This window comes from Mesocricetus auratus, unplaced genomic scaffold, assembly GCF_017639785.1.
Source record: "Mesocricetus auratus isolate SY011 unplaced genomic scaffold, BCM_Maur_2.0 Super-Scaffold_100691, whole genome shotgun sequence".
In the NCBI taxonomy this organism is placed as follows: domain Eukaryota; kingdom Metazoa; phylum Chordata; class Mammalia; order Rodentia; family Cricetidae; genus Mesocricetus; species Mesocricetus auratus.
In genome coordinates this window covers 33,526,341-33,552,731 of record NW_024429267.1, presented here as the reverse complement: position 1 = coordinate 33,552,731, position 26,391 = coordinate 33,526,341, and the positions used below count along the sequence as shown (strand labels likewise).

Below are 26,391 nucleotides of genomic sequence, written 5' to 3'. Positions count from 1 at the left end.
ATGTGCCCCTGAGAACTGTGATTCCAGGAAGGTGAGACTGTTTTTTACTGGGAGAAAATTAGGCCCCAATGAAGCATTTGTAAATGACCTGTTCCTGGTCACAAAATCGAAGCTGGAACCATAACCTGATCTCATTGTGCTGTGATAGACTAGGTGTTCTACGCACACTTCAGTCTGATGTGTAAGATTTTCCTTGGGGAACTCGGATCTATCCTTGCCACTTGGTAAAGCCAGAAAGGACTAAGTTTGGCTCGACATAGATAATGTCCTTGGTTCTTTAAAGAAAAAGATGGCTTAAGCATGTCTCTTTCCTCCAAGTCTTCACAGGCGACCAGGTCACTATTTAGAAAGCTAAACTCAAATTCCCCATTGGCTGTTGTCTGACAGGGATTTCCAGAAAACACTTCTACTAGAAGAAGTGCAGGGGGGGGGGTGAAGATCCTTGGGCTTTTGTGGGAAATGGTGACTCTGGTCAGTTCTTAGTCACCAGCTGGGACGTGGATCAAGCCGGACTATTGCCAGTGCTATTGTCTGCACTCCCACTTGACTCCGTGGCAGGCTCGCTTAGGACAGAGAAAGGACATTTCCTTAGTGTTTCTCCACTCTTCCTGTCTCTTAGCTAGGTCTCTTAAGGCGGGTCCTAGAGATGGCCGTGGGGAGATGAGAGATGGAAAACTCCACGCTGTAGTCATAGCCACCGGAGCACTTACTGGCTGAGCCATCAGGAAGTGCATGGCTTGATGGCCCTGCCTGGGACACACCTTCATTAGACTGCAGAAGAATGGAAGAGTTGGAGAAGGCTTCCCATGGCTGAGATAGCACCGAGAGAAGATCCAGAGCCCTCATCCTCTCAGCTTTCCAGAGAGACACTGGGAGAAGAGGGAAACAATTATCTCCCTTGGACTTTCCTTCATCTTGGCCTGAGGCTGTGGGGAACTTGGTTTGAAGCCCTCAGATCTGATAGGAGTCCAGCCAAGGTTGAATCATCAATGGGACACTCAAGATCTATCTTTGGAGAAGCCGATTAAATTATTATTATCTCTGCTGATAAGGTTGTGTCTCCTTGAAGTTTTTCTCAAGGAAGATAATATGAAAAATGACCCTTCTCAAAGTGTTCCCCAAGACATCTGCCTTTTATTAATAACAGTTTGAAAGTCTGATTGACCATCCCTCCTTCCTTTTAGAGTCTTGTTGTTAGAACGGAAGTCCTAGAGCATCAGGGTAGAGTCACACCCAGCATCCCAGAGGTGGACCCTTCTCCTGAAAGTCTAGGGGAGGGCTGCTTCCATTTTCAGTTCTCCATCCAAGGCCCCACACACTCTTTGGTGGCCTAGCACCTCTTCCTGGTGACTGCTTACTCTGTGTGTAACTTACAACAACCAATGGATTTGGGTCTATGGATGTTAGCTCTGGAGAAAACATATTTTGATATTTGATCACAAACAAGTATCAGAATCCCACTAATTACTAGTATTAAGAAACAAGTTCCCCTTTAAATAACTCAAAACCAGTAAGATACAAGAACTCCCTTTTATATCACTATTCTCTTGAGAATCCTAAATCTCAGCTGGTGTGAGAAGTCTGGGTAGACTGTGAGTAGATTTCTGGGACATGCTATAAGCTGTTTCTACTGCACTTCTCCCCCATGTTCTGGTAGGTGGTCCCCATCCCTCCTAACTCTGTCCCAGAGTTATAGTCACTTTGGTAGACTGCTGCTGTGCCATTTCTGCTCACAGAAACAATGTATGTTCTTAGTGCTGAACACTTTATGTCTTTACCTCATTTCCCTTCCTTAAGAACCACCTAAAGTCAGGAAATAAGATTTTCACTAAGAAACAGACCCAGAGAAAGTAGGTACATTTCTTAGAGTTACATGGCTCCTAAGTAGTTAGAAACTTGAAGGCTTGGACTGTTTCTGTCTGACCTTAAAGACAGAAATTCCCATCCAGTTAGGTCTTTGTGTGTTTATGAAGGGTTGCTGAGGGGAAATACTTTTCTAGAAAGAGAAAGCCTAGAAAAGAGGCTGTCTATACAAATATAAATATTAGGGTGGAATGGTCTTAGGAAATCTTTTGGGAAATATAGCAGATGTTGTTAGTAGAGGTCATTTCTCTTTAAAGCCCATGATCAAAACCAACTGCCTGTCACCTCACATAAAAAGAAACAACTGAAAATAGAAGTGCATCACCGGCTAGGGTCTGGCTGACAGTGGGACATGGTCACAGGCTTGCCTCTACAGTTTCTTTTATAGTTTGTGATGGAAGACAACGCTTGTCACTTGTCAGATTTACTGCAGAGTAGGACAAACTAGTGATGCAAATGCTGTGCTGGGCATGCATTGAGCTCCAAAGATCTAGCCATTCTTTTTTTGTTTGTTTGTTTTGGTTTTTGGAGACAGGGTTTCTCTGTGGCTTTGGAGGCTGTCCTGGAACTAGCTCTTGTAGACCAGGCTGGTCTCGAACTCACAGAGATTTGCCTGCCTCTGTCTCCTAAGTGCTGGGATTAAAGGCCCAGCAGATCTAGCCATTCTTATAACTTTTAGGGCATTTCTACTCATCCATAAATTTCATAAAGGCTATGGTAGCGCTCTCTTTGGTGGGCTACCAGGGCCTAGCACAGTAATAGGTGCCTGGCACAAACTCAGTGAATGCCTGTTCAATAAATACACAACTGTATCTTGCATATCCAAGGTTTCTCGAAAGTATATGGTATAGTGTCCACATCCAGACAGATTTTCCTTGCTTTATTCCCCAAACAATACATTGTAAACAACTATTTACAAGGCAGTTCCATGATATTAGGTTGTGTCAGTACTCTAGAGATGACATTAGGAGTGGGGTAAGGTTATAGCTCAGAAGTAAGATGCTTACAAGGACAAGGCTTTAGGTACCATCCCTCGCATTGCAAAAATAAAAAAAAAATTCAGAAGGATTTGCATAGGTTCTCAGCAAATATTGTGCCATGCTATATAAGGGACTTGAGTATTTATGGGTTTGATTATCCTGGGGCTGGGTGACTGAGGAACAAGGGACTATAAACCTAGCCCTGGTCACCAGCCTCTTCTGCCTGGGCTGTCACCTGACCTGCTATCCCTGCTTACCTTTAGTCTCTGTATGCATTATTTATGCTGCAGCCAGAATGATCTAAACTATGGGGTGAGTGCCATGCATTCCTCTTCACCGAACCCAGCTCTGGAACTTGTCAAATGCTGCCCCTGGCTCCTCTGCGCTCTGCTTTTCCTCAGACCTGTCTTTTCCCTGTTCTGGGCTTTTCTCAGCTAGCTTTCATCTTCACCCCCTTCCCGGCTGACCAAACCCACTATTGCTTCTTTATTCCATTTATATCCAGACATTTGCCAAGTCTAGTAGAACTCTGTCTTTAGGGAAGTCCTTCCCATTCCGTCCCATTGTATTGACTATTTGTTCCTTCCTATGGTACCACGGTCTGTCTGTTCTCTGTGTTCAGCTGGTGTAGGATCCATAGAGTAAGATAACGGACATCTCCTACTTCTATATCCAGTGACAGATGGTGCCACAGGGGCAGTAATTACACCATGGAAACTGGCATATGCCATAAAGTAGTCTTTACTTTTCCTCCGGATAACTGGTTTTTAAACATTTATGAGCATGCTACTGGCTGATTCCGTAGATCTCAGTCTGTCCCACAGAGCCTGGCTCCTGTTAGGGCTCTGGAAATATTTAAAGAGTTGAATAAACGGAAGTTAAGCTTTTCGGTACAGCCACAGTGAACTGTGCTCTCTGTATAGCTGCTCTTTGTCCTCAACACTCACTCATGAGTTTAATACTACTTCCCCACTTTCTAAACGATGAAATTCAGTCTTAATAAAGGGAAATTATTTGGCCGGGTCACAGAGTAGACAAGCTGGAGATGCCCTGAGGCTGCACACAGGTCTGTCCATCCTGCTGTCTTAAGGACACCATACTGTTAGCAGTCTGCTCTGATCTCTGGATACCGACCACAGCAGGCTAGTTCTCAAGCTAACTCCCTCTCTGCTTGTCTGTCTGACTCCAAGCCTTGCAGTGGCAGTCAGTTAGCTGCCTATTTCTGCCTGGATCAGGCTCTTTAGCTTGTTATCTGGGTGAGTCCCATCTTTGGAGGTCATATCTGTGGCCCACCAGGCACAGAAAACAGTATAACAGGTAAGGTCTGGGACACTTCTGGAAAGCTTTACTTGGATCTCTCTATAGAATAACCAGCTCAACCCAGTTTTCTAGGGACTCTCCTGATGCTGGCACAGAAAAAGGATTAGTTTATGATAAACTGGGATGTGTGATTACCGTATTTGACCACATAACCCCAGAGCAAAGAGACTTCAGGTCATCGTTAGCAGGGGATTCCCAAAGGGCTCTGCAATCATGCCACCCTCGGAGCTTCCCCCTCAGCCCAGCAGCATCTGCCCCTGCTTCCCCTTGCTGAGATGTTTGCAGTCAGGCCAAGAACAAACAATTGAATTTCTGTAAGTCTCCGATGACACATCTACGAAACGGAAATAATGAGGACTCTCTGCTTAACTTGTGTGTGAGGACTCTCTGCTTAACTTGTGGGGATCAATGCAAAATGAAAATGTTAAAACAACAACAAAGGATTTCAAACCAGTGGTTGGGTAGAACAAGAAACCAAGTACATAGTCCTTCTGAGTGGGGCCATCAGTAACTGAATGGGTCTCATGCCCGTGAACCTGGCTCTGGAGATGAGAAGGTCCAAACCCATGACTATGGTGGCTAAATGGCTCCAAACATTTACTGCACTGAGCCCATCCATGGTCCGGGTAAACCGCATGCAGTCGTGATTGCTTCACTGAAGTCCAGCTTGACTTCATCTAAATTTTTGCCTTGACACTGACAGAACTGGGTGATCTTCCAAAAGTCACTTCAGCTTCTCTAGGATCAGGTCCTCCCCCCCCTCCGTGTATCACACAGGGACTGCAGAAATCTCCAGAAAGCTTACCAACCCCGAATCTGTTCTGATCAGTTCCGTGATGTGTGTACACATGAGCAGGGTCTTAATGTTCTTCTGCCTCCTTGGGCTTGCAGAAATTCTCTTTGGATTTCAAGGTCCATTCACATAAAGACATTTCTACCTTCTGAATACATACACGAAGGGCTCCTAGGTTATTTCCAAAATTCCTTTAAAGATCCCCCATTTCATGCATGAGCAGTTGGAGGTTTAGGGAGGTGAATGGACTCAGAGGGCCATATGATGTGAGGGGTATGTGGAAATCTAAGCCAGACCTCCACAGCGTTACGTTATTACGGGCTAAGGGAACATCAGGAAGCCTCTATCTAGGATTGTACTTTGCAATTATTCTTTCTAGAGTAATTTCTTATGAGAATAAATAGAAAACAAACCAGAAAAGCAAAACCAAAAACATTACTTGTCATTTGGGCTTTCTACATGATTTTTATTTTAAGCTGACTATTCCTGTTTTCTCAAAGCTTGGATGCCTGACACAGAAGAGACTCCCTGGTTTCTCTGTAGTCTGTTTGCATTCTGCTAGGGGAGTGGAGGGTTCCAGACCCTTTCTTGTGTTCTCTGCTGAGTAAATGGATGCTGTCTGCATCAAAGGAGCCTTTCCTAACCTTTCGGCTCCCTCTACCTAAGTGCTATGTTGGGGCTATCTTGTCAGTCATTCCTTTCTGAGAACAGGCTAGAAGGAGAGAAGGACTCTTTTTAGTCCTGGCTCTGGGCCATGTGAACACATGGGGCATCTGGTCATGTGTTTGGTGTCTAGAGCATTCTGAGTTTTTCCCAGGGGTAAAGAGTTAAGGGAAAGCAGCCTGGCCCTGGAAACTTGCTGCTCCCCAGATCATGCCCACCCTGTGTGTTCAGGTCTTCCCTCAGCTGAGCCCTGGCTGTGCAATAATAGGTCTGGATCATTTTTAAGGCAATCTATAACTTCAGTTAAAAGAAAACATTAAAAGTTTCATTTTCAACACGAACTGGCTCAGGGCCAGATGCATATTCCTTGTTGGGAAGATGGTATTTTGTTTTGTTTTCTCATTTCTCTTTAGGCTTGCTTTCTTCTGAACTGTGTGCCACCTTCTCCTACCACAGAAATGTTGATGGCAGAGCTCCAGTTAGCCGGAGGGGTCTGCAAAACACTCAGGATGTCCAGGGCCACGTACCATGTTCTCCATTTTCAAGCTTCGTAAAGAAGTGCAATGTCTCAGATTCTGAGACATCATGATTAGAAGGCCAGTGTGGGACCATGAGTGAGGTTGTAGACTAGGAGCCATTTCTGGTAGACACTTTCTTCCTTTTCTACAGGGCAGAGGAATAATCTTTCTTGAAGGCTGTTATTAATTTATAATTGGTATCAGGCCAACGGGTGCTGAGGGGCTTGCAGTGAAGTGTGGGGGTGGCCTTTATGAAACAAAACCAGATCTTCTAACATTTTTTTTTGTAGATACCAATTTAGGATCTAAATTTGCACTGATATCAGACATGGATGCCTTCAGTTTCCTGTTCACTCTCATGACATAAGGGATGCTCTCTGTATGGAGAACTTTTGTGCAACCACTGAAAAGAACATGGCGGTAGATAGTGCCTATGCTAGAACTCCTAAGAACGGAAGGGGTACTGTGTCCTATGTGTAGAGAGGGTGGTGGTAAGAGCTGGGACATCCAGAAGAATTTGTGTTCTGGGGCTTCTACATACTTGTTTGACTGTGTAAGCACTGACAAGCACAGGTAGTTGTAATGTTCATAAATAGAAAATAATATTTAAGTTCTAGAAAAATCTTCTGGACCTCTAGTCATCCAATGCTAAGAATGTCTCTGAGTTAAACCGAATTGTTTATCTGGGAGGATGTGGGATGTCCTTAGGCTTCTCCTTTTGGATACCAGGAAATGAATTCTGAGAAAGGTCAAGTGAGTTGCCCAAGGTTGTAAAAAGGGAATAACTGTAAACAGCTTAATTTTTAGGGAGCCTTCTGTTATCCATTGCAGACCAGATTAAAATGGGCTCTTTGCCTCAGTCGGTATATGTTCCTTTTAAATTATTTTTATTTTATATGTGTTGGTGGTTTTTTCTTTCCTGCATTAATGTCTGTATACCATGTGTGTGCTTTGTGCCCAGTGAGACCAGAAAAGGACATTGGATCCTCTGGAACTGGAGTTACAGACAGTTGTGAGTTGCCATGTGGGTGCAGGGAATTGAACTCTGGTACTCTGGAAGAGCACCCAGTGTTCCTAATTAGTCAGCTATTTTTCCAGCCCCCAGGTCGTTTTTTTCTTTATGAACAAGTTCAAGCTGGGCCTGGTGGTACAGATTGTTCTTCTGGAGGATGAGACAAGTTCAAGGCCTACCTGAGTTGCAGAGTAAATTCATGGCTAGCCTGGGCAACTTTGTGAGACCCTACTTCGAAGAGTAGGTAGCTTTGGATTTACGTAGCTCCACAGTAGAGTACTTGCCTAACATATAAAGGGGCCCGGGTTTGATCTCCAATCTCCCTAACACTCTGCAAAGAGAAAGTCCATTGTGAGCTAATAGAAGTTGTCTGTCTGAGCTGTGAGACCCTACCAGCTGCCAGTATCTCCTCCCATGGGGGAGGGTTTGTACTTCAGCAATGAAGAGAAGGGTGTCTCGGAAAGCAAAGACAGTGAAATGGTCTAGAGGACCAGAAAGTCACAGAAGTGTGACTTTGTGAGTTTGATATTAATATTTCCATTCTACCTAAGCAAAACAGAGACTTCTCACAGCTTAGGAGTAAAACAGGGAATTACTTTGGCATGGGGTCAAAAATGGTCTTCATTAATAAGCTAACATGTCTGTTTTCCTAGTTGGTTATGACCCTCTCCTCTGGCTAGTTGGGAAATCAATGGCATACAGACATTTAAATGTCAGACTGCTGTGCAGTGGAGGGTAGGACTTAACAGTTTACTCGACCTTTCCCATACATCCTCTCATGTTTTCCAGGTGTGTGTGTGTGTGTGTGTGTGTGTGTGTGTGTGTGTGTGTGTGTGTGTGTGTGATCTTATTTTTAAAGATAGGGAAATGAAAGCATGGGAAATGATTTATTAACAAGAACACAAGTGGCAGGTGCAGAGCTCAAACCTGGGACTTCTTATTCCAATTCAAAACTCATGAGAACTTAACTCTCCTAAATCATGAGATAGTCTTCCTTAGTTATCAGGGAAAAGCAGGCTTCCTCCTGGGCAGGCTGGGTGCTTCTACTCTCAATAACTATACCTTTGACTTTGAGAACAAAGGGACAGTAACTGGGAAAATTAGGCCCAAGTACAGATCTATTAAAAGCTGGTGAAATTTCAGTCTTTTTTTTTTGTTTGTTTTTTGGTTTTTACGAGACACAGTTTCTCTGTATTGTTTTGGAGGCTGTCGGTCTAGCCTGGCCTCGTACTCACAGGAAATGTCAGTCTTATGACATAAAATAGAAATGATGGAGGCACATGCCTTTAATCCCAGCACTTGGGAGGTAGAAGCAGGTGGATCTCTGTGAGTTTGAGGCCAGCCTGGTTTACAGAGTGAGTTCCAGGACAGGCTCCAAAGCCACAGAGAAACCCTGTCTTGAAAAGCAAACCAAACAAACAAACAAAAAAAGAAATGATGGGGATAGTCCCTTCTCTCTGCATGCTTCCTTAGGATGTTCATCCGATTGTGCCAACAGGAGAAGAGACAGGAAAAATATTGGGAATGTTCTTTTTTTCTCTACTCATTGCTCTGGCTGACTTTGCACCTGTGTGTCCCGAACACCAGTCCTAAATGTTATGAAAATGATGACTGAAGACTGTCATTCCATATTTTAATGTGTCTTAGAAAACATTTTGAAAATATATTGTACTTCTTTTTCCAATGGGGAAAATTTTTACAGGAGTCCCTTTGACAGAAACATTCTATTTGTCTCCTAGAAGCTCCACCATTCACGGGGAACAAAGCCTGAATTATGACATTTTGTCTGTAAAGTGATTTTTAAGATGCAGAGACTCGAACTCATCTCAGGAGAATAATCAGTCGCTCTGTCATGGTGTCAGAGGACAGAGTAAGACCTACTTGTGTCACATAGTGAACAAGAGTTGGTGTGTAGGTGGTAAAAGGCACCACCACCGGCCCAAAACAATAGCAAGTCAAAAGGAGCAGGAAGAACAGACATGGCTTTCAAACAGTTGGCCTGACTTCACAGTCACAGCAGCCCCCAGGAAAAGCTCTGTTTGTAGAAGTATGAATATATTTTTATGGGTGAGGCTGGGTGTTGCTCAAACCTCCATCCTGACTGTTCTGACTCTCTTCCAGACTTGATGAGCAGGTGGTCTGCTTGTTGTCACCCACCAAGGCATCAGCATGGCCCCACCCCAGGTGAGTCATCTGCTTCATCCTCCTACCGTTATCTCAAGCAAATGAAAACTTATCCTGCTTGCATGACTGATTGAGAAGCAATTTTCTACACCTTCCCCGGGTACCCTATTCCCGCAGCTGTCATCTTGCTTTGTACCTAGTTCTCCTCGTTGCAGTGTTCAATCCTGACCTTATCTCCCTTCAGAAGAGGTGATGGCTGTTTCTGATGGTGTCAGACATTTGAGGTCTGAAGCTGTCCCCCACATTTTTGTCACTCACACCTGTAACCATTGCTCAGACCAAGATGGCACCCCCTGCCTCATGACAGCCCCATCCCGTACATTACGGTCTCAGGGGGTTCCTCAGTCAACCTTCCACCCTGGAGAACAGGCTCTTCTTCTGACACGCCCTCCTCTCCTTTCAAACATCTTTCTTCGGACTGCTGCCTGGATAACAGAGAACCCGTTCCTTTTGGAGACTTTATGAGGGTCGATTTTACTGGACATGGACTCAGGGAGTTAGGAAAGCAACCACAAAAGCTGGGATTAGTTTCCTGCTGGAGACAACACAGCACACCAAGGGCTTTCACAAGGCCCACCACTGTCCCCCACAGGGGTCCTGTCAGGTAGTGATGGCTGCTGCTACTTCAGTGGCTGTGGAAATGGAGCCTGCGCTCAGCTGTCAGTGGGAGAACAGTATCTTGCTGTTTCTAAAGCTGTTCTCAACCATACAGCTACTCACAGAAGGAGGGCAAATGATGGGGTATACTGTATCCCACAGATTAAATCCCCTTACAGCCCAACCTCCTTTTGTCTTCCTGTAGCCACAGGAAAACAGTTTTATGAGTAACTTTAACTTGGAAGATGCATGGAGGGCTCTGGTTTGCTCTCCTCTCACATCAACAGTTCCATTTCCCCTTGCCTACTGCTAGGGCAGTGGTTCTCAACCTTCCTAATGCTGCGACCCTTTCGAACGCCTCCTCATGTTGCGGTGACCTCAAAATTATTTTCATTGCTACTTCATAACTGCAATTTTGCTAGTGTTATAAATCATACTATACATATTTTTTTGGAGGTAGAGGTTTGCCAAAGGGGTCTGGGCCCACATGTTGAGAACCACTGTCCTAGCGTATTCTAGGCATCATTCCTACTTGACAGAGACATCACCATCATCCCCTTGAGCATTCATAACCTTATGGCTTTTACAGAGAACACTTACAAGCATTGCTTGGGACCATCTTGGCTTTGATGCTGGCTCTGGAAGCAGTCTGACCATTCACAGGCAGAGCTACATAGAACATGGCAGTGGTTAAGGGTACAGTGCACCAAATCCTATCTGTATCAGGCAGAACCCATCTCCAGGGGAGGAGTCGTGCTATAGCAAGCATGGAGATGGTCATGCCAGGCACTCCTGCCCCTCTGGGGGTAGGGATGAGGGGTGATGGATGCTGGATATAAATGGGACAGAGGAGTTCCGCAGCCCGTCATTGGGCTTCTGCTTACCACGGCCACCACAGCTTTCTCATTTAGTTCTCTGTGCTACAATTTCTTTTTAAGTTCTCTCCCCCACACACACCAGGCTGTGAGCTCCTTGAGAGCTGTGTTTTCTATTTTACAAACCCAGCAGGCAGCGGTTTGCTTGCTCATAGTAACTTTTCAATAAGTGCGTTCTGGACCAATGAGGAGAGAAACATGGATTTCCCATGGATCCTGACTTTTGTTGTTAAGGTGGCTTGCTGTTATGTCTCATCAGACAGGTGCAGAATCCTTCCTAGTCATGTGCCTCCCTCCACCATGCTCACCTTAGCTCTCGGTGCCGAGGGCCGATTCCAGGAAAAAGCCTAGAAACCTGGCCCACAGAGCAGCAGCAATAAGCATTCTGAGCCGAACTGAGAAGAGCGAGAAGATGGTTTGAATTATGGTTTTCTAGGGTTTTCAGGGGGACCGTGGGAGTGACACACAGCAGCTGTTTCCACTTAAATTGATTAACAAGTATCACTACAATGAACTCAGAATTTAAAACAAAACTCCATGGAAATGAATCATTCGAGATCATTCCAAAATGGCCCAAAGGAAAGAAGTTTCTCCAACTGATGAGCCACAAGGTCTTTAACCCAGTTTCTCCCCATGGACAAACCCTCCTTGGGACTGCGTCACAGACATGCACCGGAGCCCAGTTCCTCCATGCTGACTGCTTGGCATCAGAACTGTAAATTGGCCCCAACAAATGCTCTGGCTCTGCCTGAAAAGCAGGAGGTAAAATATCATTTGTGACAGAGGTGGCCCAGGCAGCCTTGCGGTGCTTTGGGCAAGAGCCACACTCCAGGAGATTAACCTCAGAACTGCTCTGGGGTCTCTAAGAACCGGTCCATCTCTGTACTACACAGTGAGCAGCTGCTGGCCCGGTGGGCAGGGCTCAGCCCTTCCCCACCTAGGATGTTAAACAGAAAATACTGTTTGGGTTTTTTGAATGTTCTCATCAGAGTTAAGAGTCTAATTCACAGAAACAAATAACCCCCAGGTGTGACACTCAAGGAAATTTCAGAATGTCCTGTGGTTATTAACGGCGGCACAATGGGGCAGTCTTAGTAGAAAGCTGATGAGGAGGTAAATCGAATAAAGAAAATCAATTTTCGAGAATAAATGAAATTTAAAATGCTCCAGCTGCAGGGCCCCAGCAAAGACAAGGCGTAGTCCATCTTCTGTTCATCTAACTAATGGAAGTCACACTTTATTCCTGTTACATTGGGTGCGCATTATCAAGCTCTGTTCTCTAAAATTAGATCTTTGCAAAGATATAGCTGACTCCCCGTGACAAGCCCAGTGGTGGGGCGAGCCTCTGCTGGCATCAGGCTCCGTCTGGGCAGACTATGCTGCTCAACTCCCTCTTGTATCCTCTGTGTCTCCAGGGCTCATGAGGTCGCCACATGGCATTGCAAAAACAATGCTCAACGGTCCCCTGCTTTCCCCTCTGTGACTTTTTTTTTGTTTGTTTTTATGAGACAGGGTTTCTCTGTATTGTTTTGGAGGCTATCGGTCCAGCCCGGCCTCGAACTCACAGAGATCCTCCTGCCTCTGCCTCCCGAGTGCTGGGATTAAAGGCGTGCGCCACCACCGCCCGGCTCCCTCTGTGACTTTGAACAAAGAAGAGGGCCTTGGCTGCTCTCAGCCAAGTATCCCTACAACCCCAGCAGGAACTGAAAGTTGCCACTATGCAATTTTCCTCAGTTAAAATTCATGTGTTAGGCTCATGGGTCACAAGCATAGACAGGTCACAGAGACCCAGGGGTGGCTTGTCCTTTTGTGAAAGAAATTTTATGATACTTTTAGTCAGTGACAACTTCAGTTTTTTAAAATTATTTCTTTAATGGTAAGGATTCCCACTGGTAGAGTTAAAAATAGAAACTCTGTTTAATGTTGCCCTGGGGGTAGTGTTTAAATGTATATTAATGTGCACTGGTGCAGTGAACACCATCCTTTGGCTCTATGCTGTGAAGAGGAGAGAAAAATGGAGGCTGATCTGAGTGGAGAGATGTAGTGACCTAGAAAGATCTCTAGTCCTCTTGCCTGGGCTGCTTTCCATCTACTGGTTTCTGAGCAGGTGGGTGGATTATACTTGGCTGAGGCAGTTGGAGCTGACGGTTGTTGGGGATCAATAGAGTTAGAATTCTGGAATCTAAGACAGGAAGAATGAAGACTGTACTGTAAACACATTCCCTAGATCTTTAGCTACCCACTACCCACAGGGCCCCAAAGTTGGCTATATGGGGAGGGTGGGTTTGCCAGTTTTATTTCATGATATTGACATAACAATTATCAACCTTGGGGTCATAACCTATGTCTCAAGTCAGGTCCAGCCACCCATCCCCAATAAGTCAATTAAAAGAGCCAAAGGAATAGTGAAAGCAAAAAATAAAAAATAAAAAAAGGAGATTTATTCGATGTGGCCACATTAGGAAGAAGGAAACAGAGATCCAGTGACTCCCCTGCTCCCACCACAGAGTCCATCTTTGGTGTCCTGAGGTAAGATCAGTCTTGGTCAAGGTGTAGTTGCATCCACCATTGACCCATCATTATCTGGGTTTCAATTTTATCCTGTATGGTGTCTGAGTCTGAGAAGGCGCTAGAACTATGTGAAATCTCTTTCCAGGAGACAAGTCCCCTCCTCTGGCTGGTGCCCTTTCAGCATGAGATTCCTGGACGAAATCCCCTTTCCGTGGGGTCCATTGTTTCAGTTCTCTGATAGTCAGATGGAGAGACACATGTGTCTCTTTTGAAGGTCTTCCTTTCTGCCAGGGCAGTTACAGGTCCAATTGACATTTATATATCTAGTATATTAAAGACTTTACCAGCCAATGAGAACAATAACAACCATCCTTAAGACACACTGTCTGTCTTCAAATTTGTTTCTATCTCAGTAAGGACAAGAAGAAAAAGCAGAGTACTTCAATTTCTGTGCTCAGTGACCTGAGAGACATGGGACGGGAGTCTCTGGAAGGGACAGCAGCGGTGCTTATAATAAATGCGGTGACAAGAGAACCTCTGTCGTGTTTGCAAAACAATGGCTATAACAGTGGCCAGCAGACTATGCTGTATGCAGTGAACTGCACAGTAGACATGCCTGTGTTGACATTGACACATCTCAGTTCTATTAAGAGAATGCCTTGTTGGACCCACATCATGTATGTGTACAGAAGGTATTGCATTCTGGACATCCAATAAACCCTGACTCTGACATGCACCCAAAGTAAGGCAGTGGGAAAACTGGCCCTTCTGGGAAGGAGTAGAGGAGGATGACATGGCTAATGCTAAGAGCAAAGGCATAGTGAGCACTTAAAACATTTTACAAGTACCTTTGCATGTAATTGTCTTGACAAGACACATAGGGAGGTGACGCCATTATTTTTATCTCTAGGATGAGTATCCTGAGGTAGGGAGGAGTCAAAGGACAGTGCTTGCCCTGTACCAAGGTACTAAGTAGTAAGCACAACATTGGATCTCACTTCCTATCTGAGTCATATGCCCTTATATGGGCAAGGTGCTAGAAACATGATCTAGAATACAGTCAGCACTCAATAATTATTAACCACCATCATACTCGCACACACGCAAACAGACACACATACGCACACACAGAGATAAATCTCCACTGCAGTTCTTCTCCAAGGGAAGAACAGATGATCCCCCCCCAAATATCCAACCCAACACAGACCCTTTGATGACTAAAGGCAAGAGGAAACCAGGCGAGCACTTGGCAGCTGTCCTTTCCCTCCAGCTGAGCACCATGCCCACTAGGGGCCAGCCAAGGAGGAACCTGTTGCGTTTGCCCAAACCCATCCCTGATTATCTCAGGGTCTCCTGGATTAAAACAGTTCCCCTATAGTTCTGATACTCCCACTAGCAGGAGACTGTGAGGTCATCAGGGAGTGCAACAGTGAAATCTAGGGGCCAAGACTTTCCCACTGTTTGCCAGATGTGGACCATCTGCCTACTAGACAAGTATCTGTTGTCTTTCTTTTAGAGAAGCAGTGCCACACATTTTATCATTCACTTACAAGGCCCGAAGTGTTCACTGTTCCGTTTTCTTCTGTCTCCCCTCATCTGTCTCTTTGTAGGCCTTCACCACAGTGAGATGTCTAAAAGGTTAGTCCACCCACCAACCTGGGTGTTGGACACAAAACTGCTTTTCAGTTTTACAACATCTCACACAATCTACTTTTAAAAACTACACCTAAGATTTAAATAACCTCCCAAGCCTCTACCTGGTAAGTAAAGACCGCAGAAAGTCTACAACAATTGGTGTCAGGGAAGGACACGATCTCTGACTCACATCATACATCATGGAGCAGCTGTGGCCACCTGAAGCAACCTAGGACCAAGGCTTCCTCTATTGTCTCCTTGAGTCCTAGGACCGGGCCCAATGGCTACACTGCATTGTTTCCCCCCTGGCAAACAGCAGTGATGAGTGACACCTGGGCACGAGAGTGGTGGTTTGGGGGAATGGGTTCTGTTAAGTCCTTTGAAAACCAGAGCTCTCTGCTTGTTGGAATGTCAGTTCCCTTAGAAGAGAGGCTGGGTCTCAGGGCAGTTACTGCTCTCCCCTAGGTTCTCATCTGTCAGGGGAAAGGTTTATTTAATTAGCAGGCAAGGTTTTCCTAGAGGCCGCCTCTGTGAATAGGAAAGAGGCAGCAGCTCCTGGGCTATTATTGCCATTTGTCTTTTTCCTCACTGACATTTGCAGTCTGTCGGAAGACACAAATCCTGCAGAATAAATTGCCAGGGGTGGGTGGGTGGAGCAGCTAACGGGGAAGGCGAAAGGTCACCAAGGATTTCAGCTGAAATTGAAATTTAAAGCCTCCTAAGAAACATGTCAAGATGATCAGGGGAAAGGGTAGAGAGTGCAAGGCTGGGCCCTGGAAGCAATGACTTCTATTTCTTGGCTCTCAGATGAGGGTGACAGCCCTTTCCTGTCCCTTTGTCTCTGTCTTCCCTCCATAGTGTGGTGTCTACTGTGTCAGGGCCATCATCTGCCCATAAACATGAGTCCCTTATTTGTGGGGGATCACTCAGGGCTTGTCTACCTAAACGGTCTCCTTGGCCTTAGCATGGATGAGTTCCTACCTCTCTTCCTCTATGTGGCATGCTCCTTTGCCAAACTCTGCCTCTCCATGCCTAAGTGAGCTTCATGACGGTGGCTCAGCTATCTACTTCACTGTGGCGTGCCAGTTTTGGGGACTGGCCTGGGCATGGGAGCTGGAGGACTTCTGTATGACAGCATACTCTTATGTAGGGCAGAGGATGGAGATTGGTGGTAAGGCACTTGTCCAGTATGAGCAAAGCCCTGGGTTCGATCCCCAGCACTGTCTGGAAAGGGAGAAAGCTCTATGAAGCACTGTGAGGTGAGTGATATCCTCCCAAAACATACATTCCAATCCCACCCTGAAACACTTGACACACTGGAAGAGAGTCTTCTGTTATACAGGGAAGTTCAGCATTTATTAGGACAGGGTGCCTTTTTTTATGACTGGTCCTTTTACATAAGAAGGGAATGTGTATACAGGGACAGAAACACAGCCAAGAAGACAAAACAGAGGCAGGACAGACACTGTGAGCCAAGGGGTGTTGAGGATGCCAGCCACCATAACATGTAAGAAGAGGTCAGGAGAGATGCCTCCCAAAAGGTGCATGGACTACCGACACTTTCATTTGCAGCAGGTAACCTTCAGGGCTGTGGGGACTAAATTGTAATTAATGTCATTCCCAGCTTGAGGTATTTTGTTACAGCCACCCTAGAAAATGAACTCCTAATATCACACAGTTTAACTGGAGCCCAGCAGAGAGTATGGGGGCAAGCCCTGCCTGGATTTCTAGAAGCTCCGCTTACTGTGGTCTCTACTGCAGAGCAAAGCGGCAGGCTTTCAGTCACAGACTGATGACTTGCTGGTGATGACAGATGTGTAGACACCGGAAGGGAAATGTGTGGAGTCCATCAGGCCTCCCTCTCTGTACCAGGGCATCCCCAACCTTGCTATCTGACCACGTAAGGTCCTCCCTGTATCACACCCTGGACACAATGGTTTTTCACAGGCTGCCCCTTGTGTTGAAGCCATGAGGACGGGAGAACTGTGCTGGTTTTCCTGAACAAGTGGGGGCTGTGTGGGGAGGTATTGGGGAGTGCTCCAAGGGGACAGGCTAGCCTGGTCTAGGCACAGGCAGAGGAAGGTACCACTGCAGTTGAAGCCTGAGGTGCTCACGGTCCCAGCTGGGCAGTGGGAAAGGAGTGGGAGAGAAGGTTACACCAAGCTTGGCTAGATCTACTAGATGGCTACTCACCATCACCTTTGGCAAACCAAGTTTAATCTACTTGAGAAACATAGGACTTGGGGTAGCTTAAATCTGTGTTCCTGAGCCATGGTCATTCTGACTATGGCTCCAAAACAAGGATCACTTGCATCGATTGCAATGAAAAGAAGCAAAAGAAGGAAGATGGATAGACAGACAGACGTGTTTATTAAGTCTTCCCAGCCCTTGGTCTGCTTTTTATTATTGTAACAAAGTATCTGAGAAAGCAGGTCAGGGTAGCAAGAGATTACTTGGAATCAAGACTTGAGAGTTGTTAGTACTCGGTTGATGACTCAGTGTCAGAGTTGCTAATAAATGGTTGTTTGGCGCTGTTGTTTCTGGGCTGAGGACATGTGGGGGAGGAGGCTGCTCACCCACCAGATGACAGACAGTGGGAGAGTAGAGAGAGGAAGAGGAACAAGAAGGAACCAGGGCCAAGTCAGGTCCTTCAAGGCATGCCCCACTGACTGGCTTCTTCCAGCCAGGATCCACTTCCCACAGTGTCACTGCCCCTGGTGGTCTGTTCAAAGTTCCAATCCACGAATGAATTTAATCGTTCAGTAGATCACAGCCCTCAGGATCTAGTCCCCACTAGAAACATCTTCACAGATGTGAATAGATGTGTGCTTTGAAAATCTAGGTGTTTTTTCAATCTAGACAAGTTGACAGTCAAGTGTAATCATCATACACACACATACCACACACACACACACACACACACACACACACACACACACACCATACCCCTTGTACCAGTAGATCACACCATCATCCACAGGAATGTGTAAGTCAGGACCCTGGGGAACCAGCCTTGACCTCCCTTTTTCCACACTCCGTGCATGCAAAGTCCTGTGATTCTACTCCAAGGCCAGATCTCAAGGCATCATGATTCCTTAATTCCCCATTCAGGTGATTTCTAGCTCTTGTGTACACTAGTGCAACAGCTTCTTACATGGTTTCACATTCTAACAATCTCCACAGCACAGAGCCATCTGAAGGGAAGTGACTCCAAGTACATTATCTGATGTTTAAACCCCACGGATGTCTACTCCATTTAGAATGGAAGCTCCACTCAGGTGGCTGTGGCCTGTTGGCTGCCTTGTGGCTTCCTCACTAACTGGATTTTCCGACACATTGACCATACTGGCCTTCCATTTCTTAAACATGCTTAGCTCTTTCCTCCCAGGTCTTTGCACAAACTGTGCCTTCTGCCTGGAATGTTCTCTCAGCTCCTGAGGAGACGCCTTCCACTCACCTCAGTTTCAGAAAGTCCTTCTATCACCACCTCCTTTCACAAGAAGTCCCTTGCTTCTTTTGTTTTCTGTTATGTCACATGATGTAATTATTCTTCTTGTTAATTTGACCCCCCCACTACATTATTTCATTGAAAGCTGTCTGAAAACAGGGCTACATCTTTCATCACCAAGTACAGTGCCTGCATGTTTGGTGTATGTCTTTTATACTTGATGGTCATAAGACTCTCATATTTTTGATCATGGGTTTAAAAAATAGGAACAGTGATCATTTATATGGTGAAATATATTTTTTTCCTCAGGGGTAATGATCCCCTTGACTTTGTCAGCAGAGTATACACGTCAAAAGATCAATCCAGCTGAAAAAGGAGTGCACATGGCTCTTGTAGGACTTTTAGAGCATTCTTGGGGGACTGGCAATTTGTTCCTGTAGAATTTCACCTGGACTTCACTATAGAGGCACTTATAGACAGGACAGAAAAAAAGGAACGCTGAAGTCTCCCAAAGTGGCAAAGGTAAATCCAAGTGTGAGGGCTTAGCATCCTTTCTGAACAGTCAGGCCTCCCATATGTAAAGAAAAGCACATTGAATGATACGTGTAGACTATGGGGGAGGTCCAGTTGAGGAGTCTATAAAAGATATAAAAGGAACTCTCTTCATAAATGTGTGTGAATTGGAGTCGGGGACTAATTTAGACACAGGGCCAGTTGGTGAAATAGGTACCTTGTGGAGCAGTATTAATTTCTTCCACTATTCTAACCATGTTCCTATGTAACAGTGAAGTCTGGGTGGCCCTTAACCCCATGGAACCATCCTCTGTTCCCCATCATCTTGTTTCAGCACCACGTAGTGCTGGAAGGCAAGTCTGATCTCTCAGAACATCCAGTCTCCACTTGGAGTCATTTCTGTCATTCCAGAGCCCCACTGGGAACTTACTGAACTTTCCCAGGTTCTACACATGAACACAGACATCTGTGTTTCTTTAGTTGCTAGATGTCTAGTTTGCTGTTCCTGACTAGTTTGAGTCAGTGCCCGATATCCTCACAGATCTGTCTCAGGGCACTGCTTTCCTTTGCTTGTCTGCCTACGAGTCTCAGTGCTTATACTCTGCTGTTAATTTTGCCTGAACATGTTCCATTCATGTTGAAAACCAGGCCACAGGGCACTGGCCATGTAACCTGTTGCCAGCTGTGGGCCTTGGACTTTCCACTTACACTGACCTTTGAGAGTGGTACTTGTTCAAAAAAGATCACAGAGTCGAAAGCCCAGCTTTGAAGAACCCCCCCAGTTAACAGGGAGCTGCTTCCCAAGCCTGGCAGAGTCAAGCGGAACGCTCTGCTTCCCTGCCCACAGCAAACACTGCACGTGGCAGAGGGGACTCTCCTGTCTGGGCAACTTAGAGATCTTCTCATTCATTGTCTTTCAAAGGGAGTGAGAGGGGGAGGGGGAGAGGAAGGGGGGGAAGGAAAAAATATTAGGGTGGGGGTATCAGGAAAGAAGTTGATTGGGGCATAAGAAAGAGAATGAGAGCCCAGACAGGATGTTGAGTGACCACATTGGAGGAAGACGCCCACATGCAGCAGAGAAGTAGGGTCTATCCGGAAAACCCCTCTGTCTTGGTACCATTGTATGCTTACTGACATGAAGTTGGAGATCACTGGCCATTAAAGCAATCAGACCTTTTCATCTAGTTATTGTTGGCAGAATGGGGATTGGTACCATGCTGCCATTCCTAGCTGTCCACTAATAGTCTTGCCTGATTCTGTGCCTCTTGTGGCCTTAGGTTCCTGTATTTGTGGAGAAGCTGGGTCTCTCTGGCTTAGGGTCTTCCCTTCCCTTCCACTCCTCTCCTGGGTCATCAAGGTTCCCCATTTGGTCTGTAAACTCTCAGCTCAGCTAGGGGCTGAGGTGCCTTTGGTGGCAGGACTCAGACCATGTATATCTTGCCCAACCAAGCATTCAGTGCAGGTGTTCCTGAACCTCTCTACTGTGTTCCACTTTGGTGAGTTCTGGGTTTGGACCTGAGGATTTTGAGGGAGGGTAGCTAGGAGGAGACCTGAGAAAACCTTTAAAATACTGGAAGATGCTGGTTGCAAGGCGGGATGAAGTATAATGTGGGCTGGCTCTGAGCTTCAATCAGGCTTTAATCTGGGTGGAGGATGAGAATGGGGGAGGGTGGATCCTGCTCACCCAGAAGCAGGATGTCCAGTGTGCAGGAACAATGGAGTAGTATGGCAGTTACACTTACCTTAGGACAGGCGGAAGGAAATCAGGACAGCGCTCTTGAAAAACTGGTGAGCATCCCATGTACTTTTCAACCAGTAAGCCCACAGGGCATCTGAACTGTGGTTTTGGAGCCCTGGAAACATCTAGACAACTGACCTCCATCTAAATAGAGGCTATAGAGTGTTTGAATGTCATTTTGAGAGCATCTCTTTATCCAAAAATGTATCATCAATGGCCAATGTCTTAGGACTTGCTTGGTGCATTTTCCTGAGTGTCAAACACCTGCTCTACCCTGAACATTTTAAAACATCCTTCTTCTACTCCACTAGTCTCCCCCTCCAGCAGTGACATATCCCATTGTCTTGTTTCCACATGCTTAACTATGTTATAGTAAATGTCAATAGAGAATTAACTACCCTGCTACATGCTTCAAATGTAACTTTTAATTAAGCACATTAACCCAAATGTACCATCATTTTAACAGCAACTAAAATAAAATTATGTGCATTTGAAACTTTTGGATGCCCACAGAACACGAGAAGTACTTTATGAAGCTTGTATTAATGCATATTTCATTATAATGTAATTCTCTATTAGATATTCCACTTATGCACGGAGCTGAAATAGTTTCTGCTCTGCAGTGATGCTGACTTAAACGAGTCAATCACCAGGAATAAAAAAAACTTAACTCTTCTTGAATATCATCGTTGTTGTGCTTACACACAGTTCTTTGGACCAGAATTCCCTTTGTATTTTATAAAGTCCAATGCTAGGGATTCAAGTGGGTGGAGTGAGAACCCGTGGCGGCAGGCTTTCTCCCGCATACATCAACTAATTTGGGATGATGGAGTACATTTCCTCCACACGCATAGGACCCAGCTGGTTTTGCACAAGCCGTGAGCCTGATGTGCTGACGCCTCGACACAGCCAGAGGAGCATGCACACATGATACATAGAAATCCTGGGTGCTAAACGTGTGGTGCTGAACAGCTCTGCCCTACAGCATCCTGTGCAATATTACTAATAGACAGTTTACGATTTTCATAGCTTCGCAGTTATTTTTGTGTCAGTACTAGCATTCAATTATTTCCTGTTGAATAAGAAACAACACAGGCCTAAAGATGGAAAGGAGAGGCTGCTGTGGGGAGAGGTCTCTCCAGATGGAAGCTTTCTGGCAGATTGTGCTTTATGACTCAGAATGAGCCCAGATTATTGCAGCAGATGGGTGGCAGCAGGGCCCACAGACACTTCTCGTCACTCAGTCAGCTCCCCCTGAACTCCTACTATGTGTCAGTTACTCACTGAGATGAGTAAGCATAAACATATGCACCTAAGGACTCCACTCTCTCTTTTGCTCACTCTCTCACTCACTCACTAACTCACTCACTCACTCATTCACTCATTCATTCACTCACTCACTCACTCATTCACTCTCTCACTCACTATCAGTGATGTTCAGTGTATTAGGAGGGCACACATGTAAACCTAGAGAACATTACTACACAACACAACACAACAAAATCAATTAGAAAGAAGAGAAAAATGCTACACAGTTTAGAAGTGGAGACAGACTGATTACATTCAGGGCAGTCAGAAATCTTTGGGGGAAAGTTGATATTCGACTTGAATCTTGGAATAGGAGTTAGGGGTTAGTGGGAGGAAGAAAGAGCAGGGCCACTGTAGCAAGGAGCTGGCAGTAGTAGGTGAAGGCATGGAACTCAGGCTTTCTGCCTGGTAGGAACAATAAGAAACTGATGGTGGATGTAGCCTTTGGCTGAAAGCAAGTAACTCATGCAAGCTCTTCAGCTGTCTTAAGTGATGGCCTCACTGTCTATGCTGGAAGAAGCAGACTCTTCACCTAATGGTGACCTTTCTTGTCAGGCCTACTTCTAGAATCTTACACACTAGATTTTTGAGAAGCCACAACCAACTTACTGGAATTAGCACACTGGGAAATAGAAGGAAACTGCTGGCTTGAGCCATCGTTTCTCAGCTTGGATGCACTTTGAACCCCCTAGGATGCTTTTAAAAACACCAAACCAGGGTCCCACCACAGGCTAACACATCCCGATTTATTCTAAATAAAACCCAAGCCAGGTGGTTCTGTGTGCTCAAGCATTGCAATCTATTTTTTGTTGTTCTCTCTTCATGACAACATTTATTTATGTAGGTACTTAATGGAAGTTTTACCTCCTTCAGCATAGACTCAAAGATGGGAAAGAATGAGTTGAAAAGATGAGGGAGGATTTGCCAAGATTGGGGGGATACTAGAAACAAATGTTTTGGTGCTTATCTAACCGTGTGCCTACTGACTTGTATATAGGTATGTGATTTCATTTACTTTCTCACATTTGCCCTATGAGTATATATTTATTATTCCCAGTAAACAGATGAAGTAGCCAAAGCTTGGAGACCCGGAGACACTGAGTTAACTTACCCAAGTTCATAGGGAAATTGACATTAGTTACAATGGCCAACTAAGTGTCATATTGTGGGGAAGACCGATGGGCTATGTGAGCATCTCTTTTAGGGTTGGACCAATCATTGTTGCCATCTAGTGCTTTCACAATGTTTCCTGACTGTCTCAGATCCAGTGCGCACACTACACCACACTCCTGAGATGTATGTTTTCTCTGCTGGACAAAAGGAAAGTACACTCACATCAAAGACACTTTGTTTAGCCTTTCACAGATGTCTATAAAATTTGATTTGTTTTGCCAGATGTCACTTATCAACCAAATAATCCTCCATGGCTGCCAAATTATCAGAATTGATAAGTAGGACATTGTTGGTAGCTAGCATATTCCCTGTACATGCTGGGTTCTTACTCTTTCGGAAGCATCTGGAGTCTGTACTCAAATAGCCGTCACCTAAGATGTGCATCTAATTGGATCCCATGTATAAGACCACAGGCTGCTTCCTTACCTGAGTCCATAGCTAGAGTGCTTCATGGCTGGATAGTGATGAAGGATGTTAGAAGTGTGTCACACAGCAGAGCTCCAAGTTCTGAACTCGGAACTCCGAATAAGCTGCCTTCAGTCATCAGATCATACCAAGCCCTAACAAAGGACTCTAGCAAGGGGCATTTATCATATTTTTTATCATTCACTCTCTTGACCAAACTCCATGCATTTCCTTAGCTTCTGCTTCTAAAATTATCATGGGGAAGAGAACCCAACCCTTCCAGCTGGGCTCTTTCCAAGATTCCACAGTGGGGGAGAGGACCTTAGCAGATGTTACAGGAAGAAAAGAAAGCAGGGGAGAAGCAGTGTTCCCTCCCATCACTTCTCATTGGTTCTATATTAAAGAAATAATTTGTTACAGTTGCTGTGAGACACACTGCCCTGGAGAGGGGAAACCTCTGGGAAAAAGTATCTGTGTATGTCAATCAGTTGAATTTATTAATTTAATCATCTGGGAATTCAATCTTGATCCCGTACATGTTCTCAAAAACTGACATGAACATAGTCATCATGTAGATCACAGACTTGACTCTCAGGTGAGGTCCAGGCCACGCATGGATCTTTTACCACAACCAGCAGGCTGCTGGTGTAAAGATGCGATTGCTGAATTAATAGTCTTGGTTACCATGTTTCAGGAAACATCATTAGTAAATGTGGTTTGGAGCCAACATGCTGAAAAGTCATAGATGGCACAGCAATCCAGACATGATCCACACTGAGAACTGGGATTTCTCATAGAGAGAGCCAGCATCCTCTTGAGGCTGACGAGTTTGGTTCACAGTCCAGTTTGCTCCTTGACTTTCTCTGTGACATCAGGTCTCAGTGTTCTCTTCTATGAAGTGGGATGGATTGTGATACCTACTCCTAATGTTTGTGTGGATTGAAGCAGTTCTATGTGTGACAGTCACAGACAAAGGACATGGTAACAATGGCTCTGTTAGGAAGTAACCCAAGCCATTTTCTTTAGAAGGCAAAACCTCTTGAGGTCACAACAATACTGTAACTCACATATTAATTCACAATGGCATCCTGAGATTTACATAATTATAAGTTACATAAAAAGATTTGCTAGCCTGGGGCTAGCAGCACAGGAGGCTATGCATTTCAGAAAAGTCCATAAACAACCTCATGTGTAAAACCAAACAAGTTTTCAGGATTAAGGCAAGCCTGCTTACTTGTGCCACTTACATTTAACAGGGTAACAATGGAAAGGTCTAGCCAGGTCAATTAAGTAAGAATAAAAAGAAATAAAAGTGATTTGTCTTGAAAAGAAGTAATAAAATGATCAACTTTTACACACTGAAAATCTTAAATAAAAAAATCCACAAAATACTGTTCAAACTAACCATTAAATCAGAAAGGTACACCACACCAAACCTACATGAAAGAATTAGTTAACTTTCCATACATCAATAGTAAGTAAGACAGAAAGGAAATTAAGAACTCAGTCCCGTTAATAAAAGGTTTGAAGAGAATAAACACATTAGGAATAAACACAGGGAATGACCAAGAACAGAATGAAAGCAGACACAAGTAATTGGGAGACATCTTGCTACCATGTAGGAGAAGAAAGTATTGTGGAAGTGAATAAATAAATGTAAAAAGCAAAAAAATGTAAACAACAAAAGGGGACCCAGGAGATGGTTTAGAAGTGTGAGGACCAGGGTTCTGGTAGTTGGTGCCTGTGTAAATGGCCAGCAGATGAGGTGGCCTACCTATAATTCCATCTCTTGAGGAGCAGAGATGGGGGTCTCTGGAAAAAACTGCCTGGCTAGACTAGACAAATTTGTAAGTGCTGCCTGATTGTTAAGTGCTCACATATGAGCAGTCAAAGAAGACATGTGACATGAACTTCTTGATGTGTCCCTCTCCTCATTTCATTGTCTTTTCATTTTACTACATCTATCATCTATCTATCTATCTATCTATCTATCTATCTATCTATCTATCTTCATCTATCATCTATTTATTTTCTTATTTGTTTGTTTGTTTATTCCATGCATGCCATCCTCCTGTGTCAAGGTCAGAGGACAGCTTTCAGGAGCTGGTTTTCTCCTTCCTCCAAGTGGACCTTGGGATGGAACCTCTGGCCATCATGCTTGGCAGCAGGTGTCTTTTCCTACTGAGCCAAGTGACCAGCTGACTCTGCTCAAATGTTCATACTACAAAGTGATCTATCAAATTCAGTAGCGTTCTCATTAAACTTCCAAGGGGGCTCTTTAGAAAAAAACAAAACAAAATAAAAAAATCTATCATTTATACATAATCAGAAGGGCTCTCAAGTAATCAAAACATGGATGATAAAGACATATTACAAAGCTATAATGATCAAAACAGTGTGTGACTGCCATAAGACAGAAATATGGATCATGGCAGTAAAGAGATCAGAATATATATATATGCATATACATATATATATTATATATTCTTGGGTACATTGTCAGATTATTTTCCATGAGGTACCAGGAACATATAATGTGGAATGGACAATTTCTCCAACAAATGACTTTGGAAAACTGAGAATCTATATAAAACAGTGAAGTTGGAACCTTACCTTATATTGTAAAGAAAAGCAAACTGAAAATGATGAAGGTCTAAAAGTAGAAAACTTGAGGAAGAAAACAAAGAGGGAAGGCTTTGAGACATTGGGCTTGGAAACTATATTCTGCTATGACATCAAGAGCAATAAAAGGAAAAACAGACCAACTATGTGGTATCAAATCATAAAATTCACAGTACATGAAACAATCAACAAAATGGAAAAACCACCTACAGAATGGGAGAAAACACTTGTAA

The 26,391-nt window shown here is 44.6% G+C and overlaps 1 protein-coding gene and 1 long non-coding RNA gene across 2 annotated transcripts in view; one reads left to right on the top strand and one right to left on the bottom strand.

Annotated features, from left to right (window-relative positions):
- Slc9a9 (solute carrier family 9 member A9) overlaps positions 1 to 26,391 on the bottom strand; it is a 534,247-nt gene that overhangs the window by 36,220 nt on the left and 471,636 nt on the right. The window lies entirely within an intron of this gene.
- The window catches only part of LOC110342872, a 30,969-nt gene that overhangs the window by 3,566 nt on the left and 1,012 nt on the right, over positions 1 to 26,391 (top strand). Inside the window, exon 2 of the long non-coding RNA XR_002385045.2 lies at positions 9,271 to 9,333. This is a non-coding gene — a long non-coding RNA (uncharacterized LOC110342872). The remainder of the gene's footprint in view (positions 1 to 9,270; positions 9,334 to 26,391) is intronic.